General features: G+C 44.3%; 1 long non-coding RNA gene across 1 annotated transcript; it reads left to right on the top strand.

Moving 5' to 3' along the window:
* The first annotated feature begins 12,158 nt into the window (after positions 1–12,158).
* On the top strand, positions 12,159–13,123 carry LOC145550184 (uncharacterized). The gene is made up of 2 exons (XR_014086072.1): positions 12,159–12,978; positions 13,052–13,123. It is a non-coding gene; the product is annotated as an uncharacterized LOC145550184 (long non-coding RNA).
* Positions 13,124–26,356: the final 13,233 nt, after the last annotated feature.

Below are 26,356 nucleotides of genomic sequence, written 5' to 3'. Positions count from 1 at the left end.
GTTCAGAGGCGCCTAAACGCTTGTTCTCACCAAGTGCCGCCCATTCCCACAAAGCTCCCCCAACTCCACAACTTCCTCACACCTTACCCCAAACGGCTCCGCCTGACTGTCGCCAGCAGCAATTAGCAAACACCTGGTGGCACTGCGTGAGGAATGAACGAAGAGGACAAAGAGAGTGAGAGAGATGCTGGATGCAGCAATGAGTAGACATTTGTTGTGGTTTTGTTTTTGACTTTCTCAATAGCAACCCCTCTAGAAGTCCTAGCGATGCTGGTAGCTAATGTCCTTTCACTCATGCGTCAATAAACAGTGGCTCCGCTGATCCCCTTTGTAGAAGCTCAGGAAAAATGGTAAAACCTTCAACACCCACCCTTTGCACATAGCAAGAGACTAGCTTGTGCATATTAGCGACCAATGATGACCACTTTCCAGATGCGATAAGTGTTTTCATACCACAGCTGAGGGACACTGCTGTTTTGATGCTACTCCGGGTAATGGGTTAATTTAATGAGCTTTCAGTTGCAATTTCCTTTTAGCATTCGATTGTACTTTGAATCGTCTTTTTGCACGTCATCAAAATAAAACACTTCATCGGATTCAGTCTGCTGGCTTTGTACATGCATGTGCTGCGTAAACAGAAAACCTGATAAGTTTGAACTAGTCAGGAAGAGTTTATAAGTGGTGACGCCATTGTGCTGAGCAGTTTAATTATCTCTCTCTCTACCACCAGGTCTGGTTCCCATTATCTCCGCTAACAGCCAGCTCTCCTCCGTGTTTCTCTCCTTCCTGCTGCCTTGTCCTCTGTTGGCATCTCATTCACCACACACACACACACGCACACACACACGCGCGCACACGCAGGCAAACAAGAACCCAAATCAAATATCTCACACCAAAACTCAAATATCAGTTGTTTTATCGCAAAAAAAGTGCATTTGGCAAAGTTCAAAAAACTTTATTTCCTACAAATAGTGCCCGTATTGGAAAACAAATGAAGACTTCAGTCACAATGGGATACCAGTGTCACGCTGTGTTGTAAACCACTTAAATTTGAACATGATGTTAGGTTATGAGAGTTTTTTTCCATATGACAAACTTGGCACAGGAAGAGGCTGAACACATGCTGACATGTTTGCAGCTTTAAATTGACCGCTCAGCGGCACCGTTCCAAAACGCCGCCGAGACGGGCGGCACCGGTGTATCTGCTTGTGTTGTTAGCATTTCTGTTGTCGTTTCAGTTTTAAAAGACGCGAGGTGGACATAATAGAAAAACCACGTAACCCAAGACAACAGAAGAGTTTGTAGTCACAATCTCATTTTGTTTAATTAAAAGGACATTTTTGGTTTCTCTGATTGTACGGACACATGAGGGTCCTCGGGCTACACTGCTCTCATTGCACCGGCAGAATGTGCTGCAGTCTTTGCGTTTATTTCATTACATTATGCTTCATCTGCAGTCCAAGCTTATTCTAACACGACGCGGTCGCTCCTGCTTTATCTCTGCCTCATGCAGCGGTGGTAGGTCAGTTTCTCTTTTATAACACATTAAAAACAGGCATCGGTCAGAGACTCGACCTGCAAGGTTAAGTTGAAGACTTAAGTTTGTAAGTGGATGCTGGAATTTCATGAAAGGCGCTCAGGCTTTAGTACGCTGGCACACAGTTTCCAGCCATCGCCAACCAAGGTTTAACCTGGACTCGTTTTAGTCTTGGCTCACGGTTTGGTCAAACCTTCGAGTCGTAGGGGATGTTTTGCAGCAACAAAGAGCGCTGTAAACCCGTGTCAATACACAGCTGTGCACATGTAAACCTCAGCCAGAATGGGAATTTGGGCCTCTTTGCAATTGCTGCTTCTGGCTTTGCTTGCTGACTTTAGCAACTAAACACAACTCAGTCAAAATGAATAGTTGGATGCTGGTCCGGGATGTTGTCCCTGCAAACACTTTGATGTCTGCTCTTTCTTTTTTTTTTTTTTTGGCTCGAAAGCAACAATGTGTTGTTGACGGTCTTCAAGAAGATTTCCTGGCTGAGAGCAGATTATTTTTTACGTAGGAAACGCAGAGAACGTGTGAAAGGTTAAACACCTGCTCTGATGTTTCCCCTCAACTGTTTGGTTGTAACGGTTTTTGAGCAAAAAAAAAGAAAAAAGGGTTAAGTCTAGACTGCTGTCACTATTTTTGTAACTCGGCACCGGTTAGAGTTTGAGCGCCATTCTCACAGTCCGCTATAAAGACCGGGTACATTTGGAGGCTTTACAAGTCATGTTGTCAAATACTAATTAACCAGGCCATAAGTGGCTAAGGATTGCATAGGTAAATGTAAATCCTGTTCAAATAATATTTAGCGTTTTGTTCCCACGGATGTTCGCGCTTATCATCGCTCGCTGTCCCTGTAATAAATATTCCCACCCCCTACTCTAGCCTCCCGTATTTATACATGTAGGACTTTAGGGCGAGGAGGATGTGGTCTGCTTAACAAGGATTTGCTTCTGTTTTTCCCCCAACACCATGTGCTCTCTCCAACTGTGGGTACTAGTCCCAGGTCCGTGCAATTCCACACTCGCGAAAACACACAAGAGGTATCAGCCACAACACTTTTTGGACTGACCTCCGCTACCCACGGATGTTGTTCTGTAACAAGCCCCGACAGTTCTAATGTTATCACAGGTAATCTTTGACATCGGGTACATTTTCATCTCGGTGCGTAAGGGCTGGTTACAGTGGCGTCGGCCTGCACTGTTGGCAGCTCGCGCCCTCATGAAATGCGGCTCAGATTCTACACCGTAAACGACATTTCAAAGCTGCTCTTAATCTCCCTTTGCCGAAATGGGAGAAGTATGAAAAGCACGACATTGTGGCAATGAAAGAGTAAAAAGTCGCGAGTAAGCTAAAAAAAATATATATATAAGGGAGGAAATTGATGCATAAAATTAAAATGCTGGACTGAAGTAGAAAGGAAGGAGGTAGAGATTCAGATGCCATTAGCAGCTGGTGTAGTTGTCTTATCTGGTCCGGTGCCACATTCCAGACAAATGCAGCGCTACCTCTGTGTCCGTAATGTTGCGAATGTTGCTATTATCTCTGTGATTTGCTGATACGAGATGTCCATTGACTCCCTTTGCAGTTAATTACAGGCTGGCTAGCCTGAGCCAGGTCACTGTGACTCAGCTCCTGTTGTCAAAAAGTCCGTTACTCAGGGATAATGAAGGCCAGCTTCATATTTAAGTGATTATGAAACCATTAAACTGCCTAAATGTTTATTAGTCACACTCAGTTGTCTGTTAGGGCATCACAACATTTCAGAAATTGTGGATGCCATCTCGAGAGATTGGAAAGGGTAAGCTGTGGCTTTCTGGGAGATTGCAAATAGATTAGAGAGCTCGGTCTTTAACCAGGAGGTGAAATGTAGCTCTGGGCTGACGGACCAGCTTGACCTTGCAGTCAACTGAATTACGGCACGGGTGAGAGCTGACGGCTTTCTTCTTTGGAAAAAGCAAGGGATGGGTAGTGCAAAGAGAGGAATAAATCATTTTGAGATCACTCTGCAAGAGAGAAAGAGAAACTCAGACAAAATAGAGACAGAGAAAGATAATTGGCTAATAGTTTGGGACAGGCTCTATTGCAAATCTGCAGGTATGGACTGATACGATCTTCCTGGCAGGCATTTCCTCACCTCTGCAGACTCTAAATTACTCACGCCAGCTCAGAAGTGCGAAGGGAGAACAGTCTGCTGTGGACGCGAAATAATATTTTGCCGTCTTGCAGTTCTTACACGGTGGCAGCAAGACATATTTTCGCTTTTATAAAATGGCCTTTGGTTGGGTATCTTGTTCACCAGTCTTACATGTTTTTGTCAATTGTGGGTAATGACTGTCACTGTGGTTCACTAGAGTCCCAAAGCTGTAGAAACATGCCTCATAAACATTCCAGACTGAGATTTATATATAAACTCTTGAATTTCTTTAGATAAGAGCATATGTTTCTGGTTGAGATGTCCAAGGGTGCTTCGTTTTCGATGTCATTTCCAAATAAAGGCAGTGTTTTGAGTAAAATGGAACAAAGCAGAGGTATTTCTTTCTTTAGACAAGTTTAAGGATCTTGAGGACTGCCGTTTGAAACCTTGTATTGAGAGTTTGATGTGTTAAAAGTTTGATGCGAGAAAGAAAAATGTTGCTTAATATTGATTCCAGTACCGTAGCTTAAGAAGAGGGTTTGGAGATTCTTGCTAATGTACAAGTAAAGTACATTTCTTACCAGAAAGCAGGAGCTGAATTTCCCAAGCCCTTTTTATTTGTCATAGACAAAAGAAAAACACCTGGATCTAGAAAGTATGTTTATGGGGTAAAATCTCAGGCATTTAGGGCATGAAAATCCTAGCGGCATGAATAGGAGACAGTTTGTCAGCATTCGGTCACAATTTTTGGATGTTTGGGTTTTATGGCTTATGATTTTTTATGGCTTTCTTCGTGGATTTTTTAAATAGTTTTTTACAATATCAGTTGTTTCTGTCTGCATTCTAGTGTTCCCTTTCTGATTAGTTGTCTAGATTATTATTTCTTAGAGTGTGAGATTATTCCCTTTCAGTTACTCTTATCAGTTCCTTATATTACGTGCTCATCACGTGTATGTTCATGTCTACATATAGTTTATTCTTACCATTTGAAATGTTCTACTTATTCTTGCAAAAACAAAAAGAAAAACATCGACCACCTTTATTCTAATTCAAGAAAGGCTTTATGAAAAAATGATGGATAAAAGAATAAATTGTCTGTTCATTGTGGGGGGAAATATGCACAATTCTATAAAACGTGCAAAGGTACAGAGGAATAAATGTTTCTATCCGATTATAGTGCATGAAAAAAAAAAAGAAAAGACGAGAAAAAATTTTTGAGGGCGGTGTTAATTACAGTGTGAACACACTGTTCAACAGATGCTTGTGGGAAGTGTTCCTGCAAGGGGGCTCCAGGAAATCTGCTTTGAAGTTCATTTCATACACAACTAATAATAGACGGCGCATGTTAAATATTACACTGTAGAACACATAAAAATCACAAAAAAGGATAATAACTGAATATTGTAGAAGTTGGATGGTGTTTTTTTCTTCTATTTTTTCCCCCCCAAAAGTCATGGCTCACAGTACAAAAAAAAAAAAAAACTTTGCACAGACATCCTGCTGCTTCCATGAGTAAGTGTGGAGAGGCTCATTGCAGAACACTTTGCAGAGCAGTAACTCTTTGTCTCGGTCGGCTGTGAACTGAATTTGTGCAACAAAAAAAAAAAAAAGAAACGCAGAGAACATGACATAATGCAACTTAAAGATGAGCCCATTAGTGGTAAGGGAAATGTAAAAAAAAATAATAATAAAAAATCCATGCTAGAGAAATAATGGGAAACACTGGAAAGAAGACAGTGAGCTTTTTATTGCCGTGATTTAAGAGGTGGTTTTCCAGGCAGTGGAAGGAGGATGTAGTTTTTATAAGACAAACCCATAAAAGTGAGCTGAATACCTGTGAGCGTTTTAAATCAATAAAGGGAAGTCTGGCAGAGTTTAAGCATGGCACACCAGAAGACACAAAGCTTTATCTCTTTTTTTTTTTTTTTTTTTTTTTTTAGTTGATGAGAAGAACAGTTTTGACTTCCACTCGACTGCGTTGCCACAACAGTAATGGAGGGTTTCCGAGGAGGCAAAGCAATAAGGCAACACCTTGTTGTTGTTGTTCTAAATGTACGTTTGTTTTAGTTTCTAACTGTAAGTCATCAAGTTCATCAGTGCAGGCGGCGATGCACAAACCTTTCGCCTGGAGCAAATGAGGCGGGAGGGGGAAAGCGCACACCGAACTATAAACATTCTATGCTCATAAAAGCAATGGTGGTACGACAACAAAGCCGAAGCGGCATCTGATTCCTGTTACGCCGCAACAAGCACGTAGCAGGCCTGGATAAGACTTACAATGTCACCCGTGCCCTCTGCGCTCTGCTTTATAACTTCGCCGTCCGTCTTCCCGCTCACGCAACTATGCGCCGCCATCCGTCTCCCTCATGTTGGAGGATGTTATAAATCTGGCTGCCGAGGAGCGCGTGCAGATGTGCGTGCGTGCACATCGTCTTTCAGGCTTAAGTTCAGGGGGCCCGAATTTGTTGTTCGCAAGATGTTTTGCAGACTTTTTTTTTTGTTTTTTTTCCCTGCTCTTATTCTGCGGTAATTAGTTTTCTCGCTGCACCGTGAAATAAGAAAATACATAGGTGAAGATGGAAGGATTTTTGCTCATTTTGTCTGTGCTTTAATGATTCTGCAGTCTGTCATTGCTTTGAGATGCCTGTTTGATTTCTTGGTATTTTCTGAGTTTCCTAAAAAAAAAAAAAAAAATGTCCACATTGACTTAAATAATATGTCAAAATATAAATTATATTGTATGTAATGTTAAAATTTAATCTTCCTGAAAATCTTTAAAGGCCTACTTTGATAAATTCTTGATTTAATCGCTTGACTTGCTGTGGTTCATATAACATATCGAATTATAAAAAGCATTTTTAAGCGCTTATGACACATTTCCACATTTCCTACCAGTATTGTTTTAACTCAGCCACATTGAGGGTTTGAAGCTGGAATGAATGTTTAATGCTATGCAACAAGATTTCAGTAGAGTCTAAGTCTGGACTTCTTGTGGTCTAGTCCAAAAGCTTCATATTGTTTTTTTCTTTGTTTTTCTTTTTATGAACCACCAGCAGACGTAGAGTTGCTGGTGTACTTTAGATTATTGTTCTGCTGCAAAACTCTCTATCTTAATGAGATATTTTCATTCACGATTTTGCTCAAGAGCATAATTGTTTTTAATTCTTAAGACATAAGGCAGCACTGGAGCCCCATACCATCACCACCATAATATAACTGGAAGATTAGTTAGTTTTTAAAGGACGCACTCTGTACCTTAAATCCAACTTTAGTCTCTTTTCTCCAAAGAGCACTTTCCCAAGACTCTGGAAACGAGACAAAAGCACAATTCCCAATCTCAATAACACACTCAGTATGCCCTAAAGCAAATGTATAAAGAAAAGTCATATCTATCACATTATAAAATCACTTCTGCAGCTTCGGGTGATTGATTGGCCTAATGAAATTACTCCATCAGAGCACACTCAGATAGTGTCAGGGTCTGTTTGTCCTCCCCTCGTCCTAGTTTCTTAGTTTGTTTTCCTTTAGTTAGTTTTATTTCCACCTGTCCCTGGAACCACCACTTCTCAAGACATCCAGCAGATGTCACCCATGCTCCACCCCTGAGAAGTGTCCTGGTTCAACCCGGACACACACCTGCAGCTGGTTAAGAGGGCGTGGACCGGCGATATAAGCAACAGCTACACTCCGTCTCACCGCCTGAGTGTTTGCCTACTACGGTAACCAGCGTTCCAGAAAGAGGCCTTCTGTGATTACTCTCGTCTAACCCTTGTTGTCTCCCTCGCCAGATTCTCCCGCCGTCTCCTAGTTGTTTCCCGGAAACCAGCTGCCCCGCGTTCGTGTAAGTCTGTCTCCCCGCTGTGGATCACCTCCCTCCTGTGTGATTTCCCGACCCTGCCGGTGTTCCCGGTCAGAGGCCACTCCCTGTGTGTGTGAGCGTTATCCCCCCTCGTCGATCCCTCTCCGGGATTTCCCCTTCGGGACGCTACGGGCCAGGAGGCCCACGCCCGAACTTCCCGGAGGACCGCCTGGACGGATCAGGCTCCAGGCCGTGCCCGACATCAGAGCTACTATCGCTCGTCAACGGACTCTTGGCTCGCGCTCCGCTTCGCCCCATATACCTCCACCCAAAGTAAGCTCACCTCAGTCATTTCCTGGAGAAACTCCGCTGAGTTCCCGCTAACCCTGCTTTCTCCCGTTGGCAGTAGAAGAACCGGTCCGCCGATTCGGCTTCGCCACCAGCTCCCTGACTCTTCAATAAACATCATTGTTTCTGACTCGCTCTGTCTGATTGTGTTCTTGCATGTGGGTTCGCAACCTTAAAGCCAACATGACAGAACACTCAGGCCAGTTCGGAACCTCAGCAGACGCAATCAGACGGGCGCTGTCCGAACAACACGCGCTAGTCCAGTCACATGACTCCGCATTACGGGAGTTAGCTAGTCGTCAAGCCGAGACTAACGATAAACTAACAGAATTAACCACTTTCCTACGGAATTCAGTTCAGCAGGCTCCCAGCTCTCAACCTTCCCCGACAGTGGCTCCGGATCCACCAGCCCGCTCCATGTTTTCGGACGTCCGACCCTCAGCGCCAGAGAAATTTTCAGGTGACGTCCGGAAGGTCAAGGGGTTTATTCTCCAATGCAATATCATCTTTAATCATTCACCGCAGAGTTTTTTGCATGACAGTGCTAAGATTTCCTACGTGTTATCCCTGTTGACGGGTCGAGCCCTAGAGTGGGCCGAAGCCCGGTTCTCTTCAGCCTCTGACTATGGGTGTACCTTCCCCGAGTTTTTGAAGGAGTTACAGCAGGTGTTTTGTCAAGAGGCTGAAAAGACTTCAGCCTCCCGTGAACTACACGGATTGAAGCAAGGCAAGAAGACTGTGTCAGACTTTTCCATCGATTTTAGAATCTTGGCCGCTGCTTCAGGCTGGAACCCTGCTGCGCTTAAAAGCGCATTCTTTCATGGGTTAAATGAGCAGATAAAGGACCAACTGGCTACTCTAGATGAACCAGAGTCTCTGGATGAATTTATTAACTTGGCCATAAGACTAGACAACCGGATTCGGTCAAGGATGAGTGAGCGATCCCGCCGCACCGCCCTTCCGCGCTCCGCACAGGTCAGTAACCAGTCGACTGTCCAACCTCCACCCACCTTTCCCTCATCTACAGGACCAGAACCCATGCAACTGGGACACGCTAAGCTAACCCCAGAGGAGCGGCAGAGGAGGATGCGATCCCGGCTTTGCCTTTACTGTGGTGAACCCAATCATGTCATCGCTAACTGTCCAGTACGTTTAAACCCGCAGGTCCGGCAGTTAGGACGGGGAGACTGCCGGAGACTAAAACAGTAAGATCTCGCTTCATCATCCCTGTCTCCATAATCATTAACGAACCATATTCTTTATCAGCCCTCATTGACTCAGGGTGTGAACAGAACCTCATTAATTCAGACATCGTCGAGCAACTGTCTATTGAAATCGAGCCGCTTCCAGTTCCTCTCCGGGTATCAGCCCTCGACGGAGGGAACCTGCCACAGATCACCCATCAAACCAAGTCAGTGCGTCTACTCACTTCAGGTAATCACACAGAGGAGATTACTTTCCTTGTGTTTCCTGCCGCTAGTGCCTCCATCATCCTTGGTTTCGACTGGTTATACAAGCACAACCCGCACATAGACTGGGCCGAGACCAAGATTGAGTCGTGGTCCACTAAGTGTCACAGTACCTGCCTTCATTCCGCCTTTCCAGTCGTCACTACGCCTACAGAGCCAGCTGTGATCGACCCATCCGACGTCTCCTCCATTCCCCGTGAGTACCATGATCTAGCTCCTGTTTTCAGTAAGGACAAAGCCCTGTCTCTGCCACCCCACAGACCGTATGACTGTGCCATCGATCTACTGCCTGGCGCCCCATTACCCAACAGTAAGCTATACAACATTTCTAGAGCAGAAAGGCAAACCATGGAGGAGTACATAAACAAGTCTCTAGCCGCAGGGATTATCCGCACCTCGTCCTCTCCCCTCGGAGCAGGGTTCTTCTTCGTGGGAAAAAAAGATGGCTCTCTCCGGCCCTGTATTGACTACCGTGGACTCAACCAGATCACCATCAAGAATAAGTACCCGTTGCCATTATTATCCTCAGCCTTTGAGCCCGTCCAAGAGGCAACCATATTCACAAAACTAGATCTCAGGAACGCTTACCACCTCCTTCGCATAAGGGAGGGTGATGAGTGGAAGACGGCGTTTAAAACCCCCATGGGCCACTATGAATATTTGGTCATGCCGTTTGGGTTGTCTAACGCACCTGCTTTCTTCCAGGCCCTGGTGAACGACGTCCTGAGGGATCTCATCAATGTCTTTGTGTTCATCTACCTGGATGATATCCTGATATATTCCAAATCCCTCGCGGAGCACAAACAACATGTCCGTCTGGTTCTCCAACGCCTTCTGGAGAATAAGCTGTATGTAAAAGCGGAAAGTGTGAGTTTCACCGCCCTTCAGTAACCTTCCTAGGGTACATCCTCGAAAGGGGACAGGTTAGAGCATCCGAGGACAAGATCAAGGCAGTACTCGACTGGCCTAAACCCGAAAACCGCAAACAACTACAGCGCTTTTTGGGGTTTGCAAACTTCTACAGGAGGTTCATACGCAATTACAGTCAGACTGCTTCACCCCTCACCGCTCTCACTTCCAGCAAGAGAGAATACGTCTGGACCCCTCAAGCAGAAGCCGCCTTCGAGGAGCTCAAGTCCCGGTTTGCACGCGCTCCCATTCTGGTCCAGCCTGACCCCAAGAAGCAATTCATTCTGGAAGTTGACGCCTCCGACACCGGGGTCGGCGCGGTTCTTTCCCAGATGTCTACCCACGACCATAAGCTCCATCCATGCGCCTTCTTTTCCCGTAGACTCTCGCCAGCTGAGAGGAATTATGACGTGGGCGACAGAGAGCTCCTCGCGATTAAACTCGCCTTGGAGGAGTGGCGCCACTGGCTGGAGGGTGCCGAACACCCCGTACTGGTCTGGACCGATCACAAGAACCTGACATACTTGCAAGCAGCCAAGAAATCCAATCCCCGCCAGTCTCGTTGGTCTCTGTTCTTTTCTCGATTTAACCTGTCTATCACATTTCGCCCAGGTTCAAGGAATGTTAAACCCGATGCCCTATCTCGAGTTTATTCCCCAGATGACGCTGAGGTGGTCCCAGCTCCCATCCTGCCTCCCAGTTGCACCGTGGGAATGGTCACCTGGGAGATCGAAGACATCGTCCATCAAGCTCAGCAAACAGAACCAGCCCCAGAGTCCTGCCCACCGGGTAAGGTGTATGTTCCATCCTCTGTCCGATCCCGTTTTCTCCAGTGGATACACAATTCTAAGTTCTCAGGTCACCCCGGCGTTAGCCGCACGATTGGGCTAATAAACAGACGGTTTTGGTGGGCTTCCGTACACAAGGATGTCAAGGAGTTTGTTTCAGCCTGCCCAATCTGTGCCCGGAACAAGTCCTCCAATCAACCCCCCGCAGGACTCCTACAACCACTACCCATACCTAAGCGCCCTTGGTCCCACGTGGCCATAGATTTCGTTACCGGACTCCCAACCAGTAAAGGTATGACCACCATCCTCACCATCGTCGACCGTTTCTCCAAGGCATGTCACCTTGTTCCCCTACGTAAGCTGCCCACGGCTGCCCAGACTGCCCTGTTATTAATTAAACATGTCTTTAAACTACATGGCATCCCGCAGGAAATCCTCTCGGATCGCGGCCCCCAGTTCATATCACAGGTCTGGCGTCAGTTCTGCTCGGCTCTGGGGGCTAAGGTATCCCTCACTTCTGGCTACCATCCACAAACCAATGGCCAGACAGAACGTATGAACCAAGAGCTAGAGACGACTCTGCGATGCCTGACCTCCACGAACCCCGACGATTGGGCCCAATACCTCCCATGGGTCGAGTATGCACATAACAGCCACATTTCTGCAGCCACAGGTCTCTCTCCGTTTGAAGTGGTCCTGGGGTACCAACCACCACTCCTCCCCTCCGACGAGGAGGACCTCTCGATCACGTCTGTACAACACCACATCCGACGAAGCCATAAGATTTGGAAGGACACCATCACTGCCCTCAACAACACCTCCGCTACCAATAAACGCCTGGCTGACCGTCGTAGAACCCCTGCTCCTGCTTATACAGTGGGACAAAAGGTATGGTTGTCCACACACAACATTCCCCTCAAATCTATGTCTAGAAAATTGTCTCCAAGGTTCATTGGCCCCTTTGAAGTGCTGGCAGTCATTAGCCCCTCAGCTGTACGCCTCCACCTTCCCCCGTCTCTGCGTGTCCACCCAACCTTCCACGTGTCCCAAATTAAGCCAGTGCTCTCCAGTGAACTTTGCCCTCCGGCCGAACCCCCTCCACCCGCCCGGGTCATCGATGGCCATCCGGCCTTCTCCGTCCGCCGGATTGTCGCCACTCGACGACGAGGTCGGGGTCACCAGTTCCTTGTCGACTGGGAGGGTTATGGCCCTGAGGAACGTTCCTGGGTTCCTGGATCATTCATTTTAGACCCCTCCCTTATTAGAGACTTTAGGGACTCCCAGACCCCGTCCTCTGTTCGGCCGCCAGGTGGCGTCCGTTGAGGGGGGGGTACTGTCAGGGTCTGTTTGTCCTCCCCTCGTCCTAGTTTCTTAGTTTGTTTTCCTTTAGTTAGTTTTATTTCCACCTGTCCCTGGAACCACCACTTCTCAAGACATCCAGCAGATGTCACCCATGCTCCACCCCTGAGAAGTGTCCTGGTTCAACCCGGACACACACCTGCAGCTGGTTAAGAGGGCGTGGACCGGCGATATAAGCAACAGCTACACTCCGTCTCACCGCCTGAGTGTTTGCCTACTACGGTAACCAGCGTTCCAGAAAGAGGCCTTCTGTGATTACTCTCGTCTAACCCTTGTTGTCTCCCTCGCCAGATTCTCCCGCCGTCTCCTAGTTGTTTCCCGGAAACCAGCTGCCCCGCGTTCGTGTAAGTCTGTCTCCCCGCTGTGGATCACCTCCCTCCTGTGTGATTTCCCGACCCTGCCGGTGTTCCCGGTCAGAGGCCACTCCCTGTGTGTGTGAGCGTTATCCCCCCTCGTCGATCCCTCTCCGGGATTTCCCCTTCGGGACGCTACGGGCCAGGAGGCCCACGCCCGAACTTCCCGGAGGACCGCCTGGACGGATCAGGCTCCAGGCCGTGCCCGACATCAGAGCTACTATCGCTCGTCAACGGACTCTTGGCTCGCGCTCCGCTTCGCCCCATATACCTCCACCCAAAGTAAGCTCACCTCAGTCATTTCCTGGAGAAACTCCGCTGAGTTCCCGCTAACCCTGCTTTCTCCCGTTGGCAGTAGAAGAACCGGTCCGCCGATTCGGCTTCGCCACCAGCTCCCTGACTCTTCAATAAACATCATTGTTTCTGACTCGCTCTGTCTGATTGTGTTCTTGCATGTGGGTTCGCAACCTTAAAGCCAACATGACAGATAGGGTCAGCGCTCATGAGTAATGTCCATGTTAGGCCTGTCCGTCATGGAAATCAAGGTTTTTGGGGGGAAGGTTTTGGCACATTTGCGATCTCGTTGCTTCATGTGGCCAGAAAGTTTCTATTTAAGAGATTTCTTGATTCTGCAGGCCAAAACGTAAATTTGGTTTGAGATGGACTCATGGGCTATTCGACATAAAACGCAGGGAGATCTCTAAGAAAATGAATCGGACCGTCGTTTTGAACACTTTCTTCCATTTAAATATTGTGCGTTCAGAAGGCAGAGAATATGAACAGAGCCCTGCCGTTTCATTGGATAAGACTTGTGACTAAACTTAAAAGTCTCCAGCTCTGGCTGCGTTTTTTTTTTCCTTTCCTCTCTCTCCGTCTCTTCCAGTCTGCGTGATCGTCTGGTATGGGAGGAATTTCACACATCACGCACTCAGACGCGGCCGCCACCACGGTGGCCACACACACTGGAGTTTCTAGTCGGTTGGCAAGTGGATTATCAGACTCTGAGGTGCAAAAAAAAAATATCAAAGACACTCAGAAGTAGTTTTAAAGACCTACTGAGTAGATAGCGGTTTTTACTACCCGTACTGATTGTCCAGTTTCCGGGGTATCACCTACTTGTGATCCCAATCCATCATGTGGACGCTTTGGAAATGATAACTATCTCACTTTCAGTGTGTGCCTTGGCTCTGTGTTACACCCCGGACGAGCAGCCCTTGTAGCGCTTCAGCAGCCACGGGGTCAGAGGTCAGCCTGTGAACTTAATGAGACACAAAGATTGAAGGAACAGCGATGCCAGTATGAGATAATCTGTAGCGAAACCAGTTTAAAGGGGAGCGAGGCCGAGCCGAAAATATTTCATTTTCAGATTCAAACCTTGGAAGGAATTCGTGTTTTTTTTGTTTTGTTTTTTTTTACGTTTGTGAGACTAGTCTGTTACATATAAATATCTTCATAATTTATTATTGAAATAGGGACAAGAGGTGAGAAGAAAACAATCTAATCGCAGCGCAATTTATTGTATTCCACACAACAATCGTTGTTGCCGAAGCAATATAGCTCAACTTTTTACCAACTTGTACAAATTTCTATAAAAATGCTTTTTTTCAGCAACCAAGATTTGACATTTTCGATTAGTTGCAGTCAAAAAATAATAATTTATCTAATTATCTCATTTCTGGCACAATATGGTTTTGGTTTCATGACTTTTCAAAACGTTACGTCATTACATCTCCGGCTTGCAGTAAGCGTCAGAGGTACCTTCTTTGAATTAAGTTATGAATAAAATACAAGACTGACGTCAAATGTATGTTCATAAAAGTTCAGAGCTCAACTCTAAATTTGACACCCCTGATCCCAGTGCACGTGCGTCATACAAAATGGGGTTCATCAAAACATACAGACATACGACTTGGACCTGAGTTGTGTAAAATGCACTTGGTTCCTTCATGTTTAGACTTTTCAGAACCAATATATTTGCCAACATAAGAAAATCGTGTGATAGATGATCAAGTCAACAAATCGGCTGCTTCTAACAAAGAATATGTTCTTGGCACTTTAAAGGATAGCTTCCATAGTACAAGTATGAAAACGGGGAATTATGCCAGTAACTCGACAAAAACGAGAGGAAATTAAAGTTTAGAAGCTCAAAGCCACAAGAAGAGATCCAAATTACAAGAGCAAAAAGGAAATAACAGACGATGCGGGAAAAAAACACCGACATTCTGTAGCTGCTACGGGGATGACAAATAACGGGTGAAACCCACAATATGGCATTCGAGTGGTCTAAAACCACAAAAATGCTTTTCTTCTGCAAGCTTTATATTTTGTGTATTTCTTATTTCACCATCTTTTTTTTCACTTTAGAGAAATGATCCAATGTATTTTTTTTTCTTTACTTAAATCTGTTTGTCAGAGCATCATCTGTGATGCAGCGTTTCTGTCGTTTTAAAGAAAGTGAGCCTAAATCAACCTCATATTAAGTACTTATATACAACATTCATTAAACCCGACAGCTGGGCTTGGAACTAGATGTTGGACCGTTTTTTAGACGATGAATTGAAAAGCGAGATGTTTAATTGTTTCATAACTAAATCTGTTTTAAACGTCTCCATGACCTAATCCGCCTGCTTGAGGTTGTTGGTCTTCATAATGCGGTTTTGTCATTAATATTGTTTAAAAAAAAACTATTAAAATCAACACAGTGCAGATATTTAACCTTATTTTAAGTCAAACAGTGGCGTAATCTATTTACTTACGTGATTTCGCTGGATTGTTTCCGGGGTATCGACTGAAAGATGGCGAATATAAATACTCACCTTATGTTTCAGAGTCTTTATTAAATAATTAGAAAACTGTTCATTTTTTTTTCTCACACTGCAATTAGGTTTTGACAACCAAATGCATTAAAGTTTACGTTGCAGAATGTACGGAGCTTCAAATAAACACTGTTGCAAACAACCGTAAAGATTTTGTAGTCGAGATTTTTCTTCTCAGCTGGACTTCCTAATAAAATAAAATAATAATAAAAAGAACAAACATTAGCCATCAGTTCTCGTAGTAATGAAATACAAGAACAAACTTATTACACCGCACAGGCCTCGCGTGAAACGGGGCAATGTCTCGCTGATTTATCACTTTAACGGTTTTATGCTTGAAAGACGAGAATGAAAACAGTTTCACGAGCAATATCGGCCATAAATTAAAACAAATCACTCAAGCATTTACTGGGTTATTGAGTTGTTCTCTGAAATAGTATATAATGTTATCAGGCCATGGTAGATTTATGGTAATGGGAAGAAATAATTTTGCTCTCCAATACACAAAGTGCGGAAAACCGCATTGTTTTCTTCTGGATATCAGATGGATCAATGCCTAAACATCTCAGGAGATCCCTGCAGGGGGAAAAAAAAGTGAGCATAGATTGATGAAAGAAGAGGAAAATAAAAGCGAGTCCCATTAGAGGTCATGTCATTATATCACTATAAGTGTGAGGTAAGGAGTGAATAGCTGGTGGGAAGGAGGGGTGAAATAGCCTTCGGGAGGGGGTTGGGGGGGGGTTTCTTAAACATCTTTCAACGCAGCAAAAGCATCGCCAAAAATCTCTCCCACTTGAAAGAAAACCGCCAACAGCTGCCAAGGAGAGAGGCTGAGCGGCTGGGGCGCCGAAACCAGTCTCCGTCAGTCTGATGACTGGAGGGAGCGGAGAGGGACGGGGGGACAAGGGGGGGGGGGCTCATCAGACTCAGTCCGTGGGACAGAAACGAGTTTGGGAACGAAACTTTGACTGGCAACGGGTAACCGCCATACTGACATTCTGACATGCGGAGAGGCCAGTCTGACAAATAGGGAGTGTCAGGCGGCGCTCGACTCTGGAAAATGATAAAAGCTGGCACAAACGGAGAAAGTTTTCAGCGAGTCGCGCTGCGGCTGAGATGTTTACACGTTCAAAGAAATGCGTGCAAATAGCGTTCGCGTAAAACCAGTTCAGCTTCTTCAAAAGTTATTCGGATAGGTTTTGTTATATTTTCGAAACCTGCTTTTATTTTATTTATTTTTTCTCATACTCAATCCCCAAAATAAACTTAGAGGGCCTAACTGTAAATTCAAAGGAGAAAAAAAACAGTTGCATTTGCATGTGGCATACAATTAATCCCATTTTTGGTTTAATTTCTCAAGTCATACCTAAATCTGATTACGAACAGACCTGTAAAATCAAGAAACATTTGATTAAATTTTTTTCTATTAAGTAGGGGGGAAAAGCACCACACCAGACCTCAAGTACGCTAAATCTTGATTTCAGTTTGAGGGTGCCACAGCTTATCGTAAACGAGCGACTTTGTCACATTGTCACAAGTGCATTGTGCGCTCACTCTCTCGTATGAAAATGCATTTGTTGATTTGAAACATGACGGAAAAATAAAGGGAAGTTAAGCCAAGAGTGAAAGTGGTGAAGAACAGAACAGGGATGAAGAACAAGAGGTAAAAGAGGCGATAAAGTTAAGCAGAGCAAAGCCACATTCAACACACCCATGCTGGAAAAATCAGATAAACCTCTCAGCAGACATCTTATCCATCACAGTCGACCGCAAGTTGTGTGTGTCGAAGAAAAAGGTGAGAGATGGGGTGCTGTGGTGGCGCAGGGGCAAAGCACAACCCATGTATTGAGGCCTTAGTCCTCATGCCGGTGGTCACAGGCTTGATTCCTGGCCTGGTGACATTTCCCGCATGTCTTCTCCCTCTCTCATAACCCTCTTTCCTGTCGAACTACTTTCAAATAAAGGCCACTAGAGCCAACAAAACCTTTAAAAAGAAAAAGGTGAGAGATGAAATGTGATCTGCTAAAAGTTGTCAAGTACAAAGACACGCCATCCAAGCGCTTTGAAATAAGTTCAAGCTCAGTAGAGACGAACTCTAAACTACGAACACGTTTTCCGTCTCAAAGTGTTCTTTGTAGATCTTTGTGCGCTCCGCCGTAACGGCCGGCATCGTTTCTGTCCTCTCACGAGTACGAGTCCTTTTTGCCAAGGGTTTCCTCTTCAGAGCAGGAAGGAATGATTAAAAAAAAGAAAGAAGACACATCTGGAAACACGTACGAGGCCAAGGGGATATAAGTCAGCTTTTTTTTCCTTCAATGCGTTTTCTCCCGGAAAGCATTTGTAGGATTTTGCACACTTTCTCATCTTATCTCGAGGTGGACAAACAGAACTAAAAAAAAAAAATAATCCTAATCCTCTGGTACCTGCTGAATACGCTCAATCACCTTTACACAACAGTTTTAGGTTTTGACTAAAAATCCATGGCTTCCATTTATCTCAGCATGAAGCCACTCTTGGCTGGTCTCTAAACAGGGAGCCTTTTCTTCACAAGGCTGAATATTTTCAAGACCTCTGAAAAGGCAACACACGAAACTCCCTCAGCTTAGAGTCTTTGCTTCTGTAAAAAAGTGGGTCTTGGGACTTTACCAAGTAACAGATAGTTGTTTCTTTTATGAGTTAGGTAGACCTAAGTTGGATATTTTTGCTGCATTTAATTCAACAAGGGAGCTAATTCGTACCCTCATTTCAAAACGCAGAACAAGCTGGTTTTGTCACTACGCCGAACAATCGGACATCTGCTCAGGTCGCAAGTATGATTTGTTTCTGCATATTCCTCTGAAAACTTTCCCCAGTCATACCATCGATTGCAGTTCTGATCCCCATTTCATGGATTGTGACCCAGGAACAGACCAAAGTGATTTTATGCAACCTCGTCCTGCCTAAATGTGTTGAGCCGCTGCCATGTGACTGGCGGATTTATCATTTGTGTTATAACAAGAGTTTAAGCAGCTGTAAAAAGTGAGCACGTAGGCCTTAACCTACACATATACAAATCAGTGTTCTTTAAGTTTTGGGTCACGATTCAGACCGGCTCGAGTGTTTGACTAAAATCACATGTCGCACCTTTAAAACGATGTCTTTGGTAAGGACATTATGTTCAGTTGTCAAAAATTCGACTTGAGTTTCTATCGGACTCAATAACGTCAAGATGATTTATACCAAAGTTTGCATGTCAGGATGATTAAATAATTTTTTTTTTACCCCCTCTCAGCATATTTTGACTGCATGTCTGACCATGCCTTATGACTGCCACCGCTTCCCCACTCTGTCATCAGGACAGCTGTAGTAATTAATAATGCTGGATTCACGGATTCCACGCTGCATCTGGTTTGCAGCGAAGACGGGCGTCAACAGGAACTAAATAAAAGTAGGGTTTTTTTTTTCTTTTCCCCCCGTCGCCGTGGTCGTTCCTGCAAAAGGAAGGCCGGACGGTTTTCAAAGATGGGCCGGCTCGCAAATATGTTGGGAATTCCAGTCAGGATGCCACAGTTTACAAAGCTCTAAGCTGTTGACACAATGCAGAACCGTCGTTTATCCAGCTGCAGTCGGGGATTCTCCGCGGAGAACGATGCATCCTCACGTACGAGGCGTACTGTTTTTTTTTTCTTTCTTTTTCTTTGCTTCTTTCGCTATTTTTTGTTTTTTTCTACTTTATTTCCAAAATTGCAGCCATATGTCGAAGGGGATCCCAGCCTAAAACACCTCGGAAGAACAAAGCTACTGCATTAGAGTGTAAGATGGCAGGCGGTGTACGAAGAGATCAGATTATTACAACGAAAGAGGCAGACAAGGTTAAGAGGGGTGAACTCTCAGCGGGTTTATCTGCATGCGGATGTGTCCGTCTGTCTGTGTGCATCCACGCATTTGGCTCGGCAGCCCCAATCTAAAATCTGAAGGAAGATTGATTGCCCTCTAAAGATAATGTATCCCAGACACTTTCAGCCACCCCCCACCCCCTCTCCTCAAAACCCCTTCTTCTTCCTCTGTCTTAATCATACTCCTCCTCTCTGTATCTCCTCTTTCTCACCCTTTGCTCTCTCGGTAACCTTACCATCCCGCCTCCCGTTTTTCTGATGCATCTTTTTTTTCTTGTACACTGCTCTATGTCACTCTTGACATTTTCTGTTTTTCTGTAACTGGTATCTTCACCAGCTGTCGAATCTGAAGACGTATCTGACAAATTCCTGACAAGGAAATTTCCCAAAATGTTACCATCTGGCTTTAACTTATAAAACGAATGGGACTCCTGTCATTCCTCTTTCTCTTTGCCCGCAACACCCAAAGCTAATGAAGACACATAGGCAGCACCACATATTTGGAATATGCACTTGGTGTTGCAGCAGGAAAAGGAAGAAACTCCTTGATTCTTGATCTCTCTCTTCCACTACAAGAATAAAACCGCATCGTTTTATTCTTGTCGGCAGACCAGGTTTGGTAGTTGTTGCAATTTGTTGTCTGGGACACACAGAATTCAGTTCAGTCAAACCTATCTCCTCATTGAGTGTTTGTGTTTTTGGACATTAAGTAAAACCCCCTTAACATGCAGTGGACCGCCCATGTGCCATTTTTCCATTGTGTTTTCTTTTAACAGTCTGCATGCAGAAAAAGCAAAATGTAGTTTAATATGTGGTTGATGTGGCACGATGAAAAATGAATTGGCAACACGGCCGGAGGAATGTACGCGATCGGCGTGAACTGGTTATCGACATCAAGGTTCTACAAGGTGTTTTAGCCAATAACAGTTTCGAAAACGTTATTAATTCAAATCAGTGTTTATATTTAAAATATTTTGAGTAAGAGAAAACTAAACGAGACATTTTTTTTTCTCTTACTCCCCCATTCCTACCTGTTGCTGGCCCTTTTTCTGGTTCCGATAAACATCGAAACCAGGATACATGTCGGCTTGTAACGATACAGAAGCTAATCCTTTACTAAGGTAATGCTATTTTCAAACAGTTGGGTGTATAGAGTGGCATGTCTACAAAGCAGGGAACTGCTAGATGGCTATTTAAACCGACTGTCAGCATATACAGCCAAAGAAGTGAAGATTATGTTATAACTGTAACCATAAATGTAGTATTTGAAATAATAAACGAATCAACGGCGTTACGGTTATTTCTCTCCAGTGAGAATCTAACGCTGGCCTGAGGTCAGACGCTCCGCATTAGAACTAATGAACGCCGTCGTGATTGAGGCCTTTGCCTTTTGATTACAGAGGACCTCTGGCAGACTAATTATGAAGATGATGCCCTGCTTCCCTTGAACTCACCCTGAACCTGGTCCCAGACTTTAAATGGTGCCCTTGTGTTTGTGTCTGACCCCAGTGTGGAAGCAGTGCCTGCGTGATCCCGGGAAAATTGCAGGGTACGCCAGGATTTAGTCGGGGGAGCGCACTGCTGCCTCCACAGTGCGACTCTGCCTTTGACAAACATCAGATGGGTCCTGGCACGTCTTATGTCCTCCCCCCGCCCTCCCCTTCACCCCCTGGTTAGATCTGCAACAATGTTGATACAGAGATCCAAAAGTGCCAATTAGATTTGCTAAATAGGTTTTTAAGCTCGGTTGATGTTTCAAAGGTTTATGTTCTGCTTAGCAAGATCGCTGAAATAGACTCGGTAATATTCAGTTTTCAAGTGGGAGATTATTTTTATTTCCCATCCGAGAAGCTGCGCTTTTTGATTTGAGATCAGCATACATTCGCGATTAGAGACCAGGATATACGTCGGCTTGTAACAGTAAGACGTGTCAACATTTGTAGTCATTAAAAAGGCCGTTTAAAGTTTTATGGGAATTCGTGTGGGTTTAAAAAACAAAACGAAACAACAACAAAAAAAAAACACATGTATCAGAGAATGAAGATGCATCCCATCTATGACTCCGGTTTCGGGGAAATCTTTCCCACCAGGTGTGCAGGGAGAGCCATATGGAATGCATTTGCTGTTGATTTTGCTCAAATGAAAAGAGATCCATCATGCGAGCAGAGACAGCTGCTGCCCAAAAAAAAGAAATATGATTGATACCAAACATCAAAATGTGAGCATGTCGAGGTTCGATGAGTTGGCAACACAGAATAAGCTGGTAAAACAAAAAGAATAATGACATTCAGTGCATTCCTCATTCACACACAAGTGCTTTTAACCGTTCGGAATACGTCTTCAGAGGAAAAAAAGTCACACCAACGTTTTTACAGCTTAGATGCAACAAATTACTTTTGGATTCCAAGTAGCCCAGTACAGGTAGGGGATATCTTCCGCTGGCATGAAGATGTGTTTAGTCTAAAGCACACAATCTCTGAGGATTTAGCCTGAGAGAAGGGGGATTTCAAGATAACGCCTTGTTCTGGCCAAAGTTTAAAAACACTGAAACATGGAATGTATGAAAAAGAGAAACAAAACATACTGGCTGCTGGTTTGTAAAGTACACAGCCTGTCAAATTCGCTTCCTTCCACAAAAACACAGTTGAAGTTGTGCTCAATTCAAAGTTGGAAAAACAGAAGAAAATAAGGGAAAATGAGCCACAGGTGTCTTTAATAAAAGCTTGTAAAGTAAATCGGAAAGAATTGCCTTGTATTTTTATTCTGATCGTTTAAATTTAAGTCGTCATTCCTGATAATAAGTTTGTTTTTCACACCGCTTTTGTCCTGTTAAGAAACACAGTCAACTTAAGACGCAATAATGCACCAGTTTGCAACATCTTTATATGGAACAGAAGAAGAATAACATGAGTTTTTTGTGTGTGAATGTACAGATGGAAAAACTGTAAATGTCCTCTTTGTTGTTGAAGCATAATTGTTGTTTGTCTTTTTCTGATCTGACTCGGTTTTGTGCGCTGCATGTACGGCAACACCTTCTTGCTGAGAGTTTGTATTGTCAATATTAACGTAATTTGTGCGCAGACTTATGATTCAGACTCCTGCAATTAACATAACTGATTCAGTAAAAATGACCGAAGTTGCTTTGTCTCCAAAAAAAATCCACTGACTTCGTCTTTTTTAATTAACTCCAGTTAGTGAACAGATTCAACTAAATCGTTTGAGTCAGTGGTGTTTCTACGGAGTCCACTAACTGAAGTGGACAAATTCAACCGAAGAAAAAAATCAAAGTTCTGTTATTGGGAATCGAGTTCGTGCCAAAATGTAAGCATACTTCAGTACACATTCCCAAAGAGAAAAAGGAAAAGCCATCAGCATTAAGACGTTGTCACATGTTTATTTGGGAGCCTCAGCCCTCTTGGACGTTGCTCAGGCTCTTTTAAGGATATTTAATCCAGGGTGAAGGTGATGGCCTGTGACACTAATAAGCAACCACCCAGTAACAAGGATCGCCACTCTTTAAACGTTTTTTTCTTTTTTCCACTTCTTCTGAATTTCACTCTAAATATTCACCTCACCCTCAGCTGAATCAGTGCTGTGAGTGTGTTTTAATACCTGCTAGCTAAAAAGTACATCAATCCGTGCCTCGAGGGCGTACAGTTTAATCAAAGACGTGTCAAATTTTAGCCTCCTCCTTTTTAAGTTCCAGCTTTAAACAAAAATCGAGCCTCTGCGACGGCCAAAACAGTCGGACTGTCTTTCGCTTCGATCTCGTCTATTGTTACAAAAGGAATCTGTCCTCAATCAGGATTGCGCTCGGAGGGGCGGTTCAGCAGGACTTTTTGTGACGAAACCGAATGCTCAATGGTAAAAAAAAAAACCTCAAGCCAGAAACGATAAACATCACAAATGCTTGTTTGTTTATTTGCCAGCCAGATTTTGAACATGTGGCTGTAAGTTTTGTGAATTTGTGATAGCAAGATGAAGAGAGTCCGACGCTTGTGGGGAATGGATTAGTTGCAGATTTCCTCCTTTTCCAGTTTTTTTTTCCTCCTGTGAAGTTATGCGCAAACCCTCACCGGTGGCCACCAGTATCTAGCATCAAAAGCAACTCCGAAGCTGTTCTCTTCGACTGTAGGATGACTGTCACTCCATTCTCACCCCGCAGGCAGTGCCCATAAAATAAATGGGTCTCACTGGGTGAATGAATATGACAAGACACTTCACAAAACTCAGGGACCCCATAGTAGCGCTATCATACATGCAGCGTGTTTGGTTGACGGTCAGGGACAGATTGAACACATCTCAAGAGGAGGTCATCGTTTATTACGCCAACTTTTAGCGTGAAAACTGCGCATGAGCTCCGAAGCTCAAAACCCCCTCGGTTCGCATTTTGAGACTGAGAGCGCACCCGCAGCAGCAGGAGCTAACAGAGCTACAATGTGACACTGTCGCAAACAGTTTTTCTCTTTATTCTACGAAACAATCTGCCGTCTCGGATGCTCTGCACCTTCAGGCACCCCGACTCTTCCCGGCGAAGAAGACGAACGACAGCAAAACAGTAGCAAACTTACTAACGTGCACCTCCAGTGCATTTTAAGACTTCCACGCCAAACATTTAACAACCGTTTGGAAACGTAATGGCGTAATTTTACTGTTGTGTATGTTTTGCACTTTTTCAGGCAAGAACAAAACATAACATGTTCATGTTTCTAGTTTTGATCCCTGATCTGGTTCCGTTGCACAAACCAGGCTTACAGAAAACTCTGCATCTCTATTGTCTCCATTTATTCAACTAAATCAGTCATGAATTCTGCGCTGTTCAGAAAACACTCGACTTGAGAAAAGTAAACTTGAAAACTAAAAAGGAGATAATTTAGAATTTTGATGGTGAACTCGCTTGTAGTTCCGAGTCTTGCTGTGGTTTGTGTGTAGTGGGTTTTTAACATTGGGCTGAAAATGTTAAAAACTGTCAAAAGGTTGAGTGCAACGTTCCCAGAGTCGGATGATCTGCTCCAGCCTCAACCTCAAAATCCAACATGGCTGCTGGAACGTGTTGGAAGCAAGGAATAGCTGAAAAATATATTTGCGCTTTTGTGAATGTTTTTCTGTAGGTTTTGGATGCGTTGAATAGGCTTTAGTCCGCCTGGTCATTGGGAACGACATTAGGCAAATTCCACTAATTACCAACCTCGAACTGCAATGGGTTAATTTAGTTGCAGTTTTAAATCTAACTCCAACACAGTTCAATTCCCTCCTTAGTTGGTCTTCCTGTTAGGTTTTCGATCACAGACACAGGAATGCAGCATATGTTCTCCTTTCCTCATGTTTCTGGTGTTTTAGCCCCTCCCTCCCCCCACACGGATACGATAGTCATCTTAATTCAACGAACAGCCTCGGCCTGTCTCCTCTTATGATCTGTACTCTTGTAAGGACATCTGTATCGGTGTCTGTGTTCAGATCTGGCATTGTCACAGAGGCACGTGTGAGGCCTAAGCGCACTGCGTTGATCACCTGATCCATGCTTGACTGGAAGTGTGGGAACGTGTCATATGATATCATTCTTCCTCCGGGAGGATCTGTGAGGACTGAGGAGAAAATCTACCAGATTGAGGGTGTGGATGTTCTGATCTGATCTGATCGGATCGGATTGGATCGATGAACGCAACGGGAATCGTAAATAAATGGCGCTACTTCATTCTGCACCGCATTGCTTTCCATCTTGCCACTTCAAATTTTAGTCGGTTCCTGTTCAAGCAAGCTGAGACAAAGGTGACATTAGACTCAGCAGGAACTATGCATTAATTTACATCCCTTAACAGGCTAACAGCTGCTTCATGTGGCCTCTTGAACTACTATGGAGTGCCAAGATTTAACTTTTTTTTTTTTAAAGCGTCTGACACTTTCGCCTGGTATTTAGGTCCGTTTATGTTTCAACAACTCTGACATACTCTAAGTTTCAGCTAAACGAAAAACAATTCCCAAACATGATGCTTCCACCGCCGTGTCCACCAAGAATAGGGATGCGTTCACAGTGTTGCAGAGTTTTTAGCACTTAAAGCCAAGCAGTTTTGGCTCATGTTTGCCCGCTCGATTTGACTATGCCAAAAATAATTACGCTGGTGTTGGAAGCAAAACTGAAGAGAACCACTTACAATGTGTCAAGTTCCAAAAACGATCATGTCCATCCGGTGAAGTGTCTCAACTTTACATCGCTGTCGACCGAAACTGAAGCTCATAAATACCTGAAGTTATTTTAACCTGGTCTGAATGCCAGAAAGTTACAATCCAGGTGTTAGTTTTTTTTTTTTTTTTACGAGCTTGTGGTACCCACTTTGTAGTTGCATCTGGAAGTAACACTGAGAAAAGAAGCAAAAGTGAAAAAGAGCGACTGTTAGATGAGACGTAACGCTGAGGGAATTTTGCTTTTTAGTCAACAAAAAAAACAAAACAAAATGACAAGCCCCCTCTATAATATACTGCCATCAATACTTCTGAGAACAGCAGCAGCAGTTTCAGGTCCCTTCGTCTCTCGTTCAGAACCGAGGCCAAGTGCGGCGCCTAATCTGTTTTGACGACTCGCCGATAAGTTATTGTGGTTCCTTCAGAAACTGTTACTGTTTACCGTCTGTCTAATGAAGCTTTCCTGTTTGACGTTAAACACAAGCCCACAGAGTCCAGGAGGGGAAGCGCATGTCTCGTCTCCAGTGAGGAGCGGCGGGATCCAGACTTTTAATCATAATCCAGAACTCATAACAATAGGTGAGGGTCAGAGCGTAGACAGACGGGTAAATCAAGAGTTTGCCTTCTGGCTCGGCTTTTTCTTCACCTGGACAGATCAGAGGAGCGATCCTGAGTTGTGGTTAATATGTCTTTTCGCCATGTATTTTTTAATACAATCCAAAATGGCAAATAATGATAAAAGAAAAACTTTTAGCGATCTGTTCGTGATTAACAAGATTCATTCCTTCG

Source organism: Poecilia reticulata, chromosome 23 (assembly GCF_904066995.2).
Source record: "Poecilia reticulata chromosome 23, P_reticulata-male-v2, whole genome shotgun sequence".
Classification (NCBI taxonomy): domain Eukaryota; kingdom Metazoa; phylum Chordata; class Actinopteri; order Cyprinodontiformes; family Poeciliidae; genus Poecilia; species Poecilia reticulata.
This window is presented reverse-complemented; position numbering and strand designations above follow the sequence as displayed.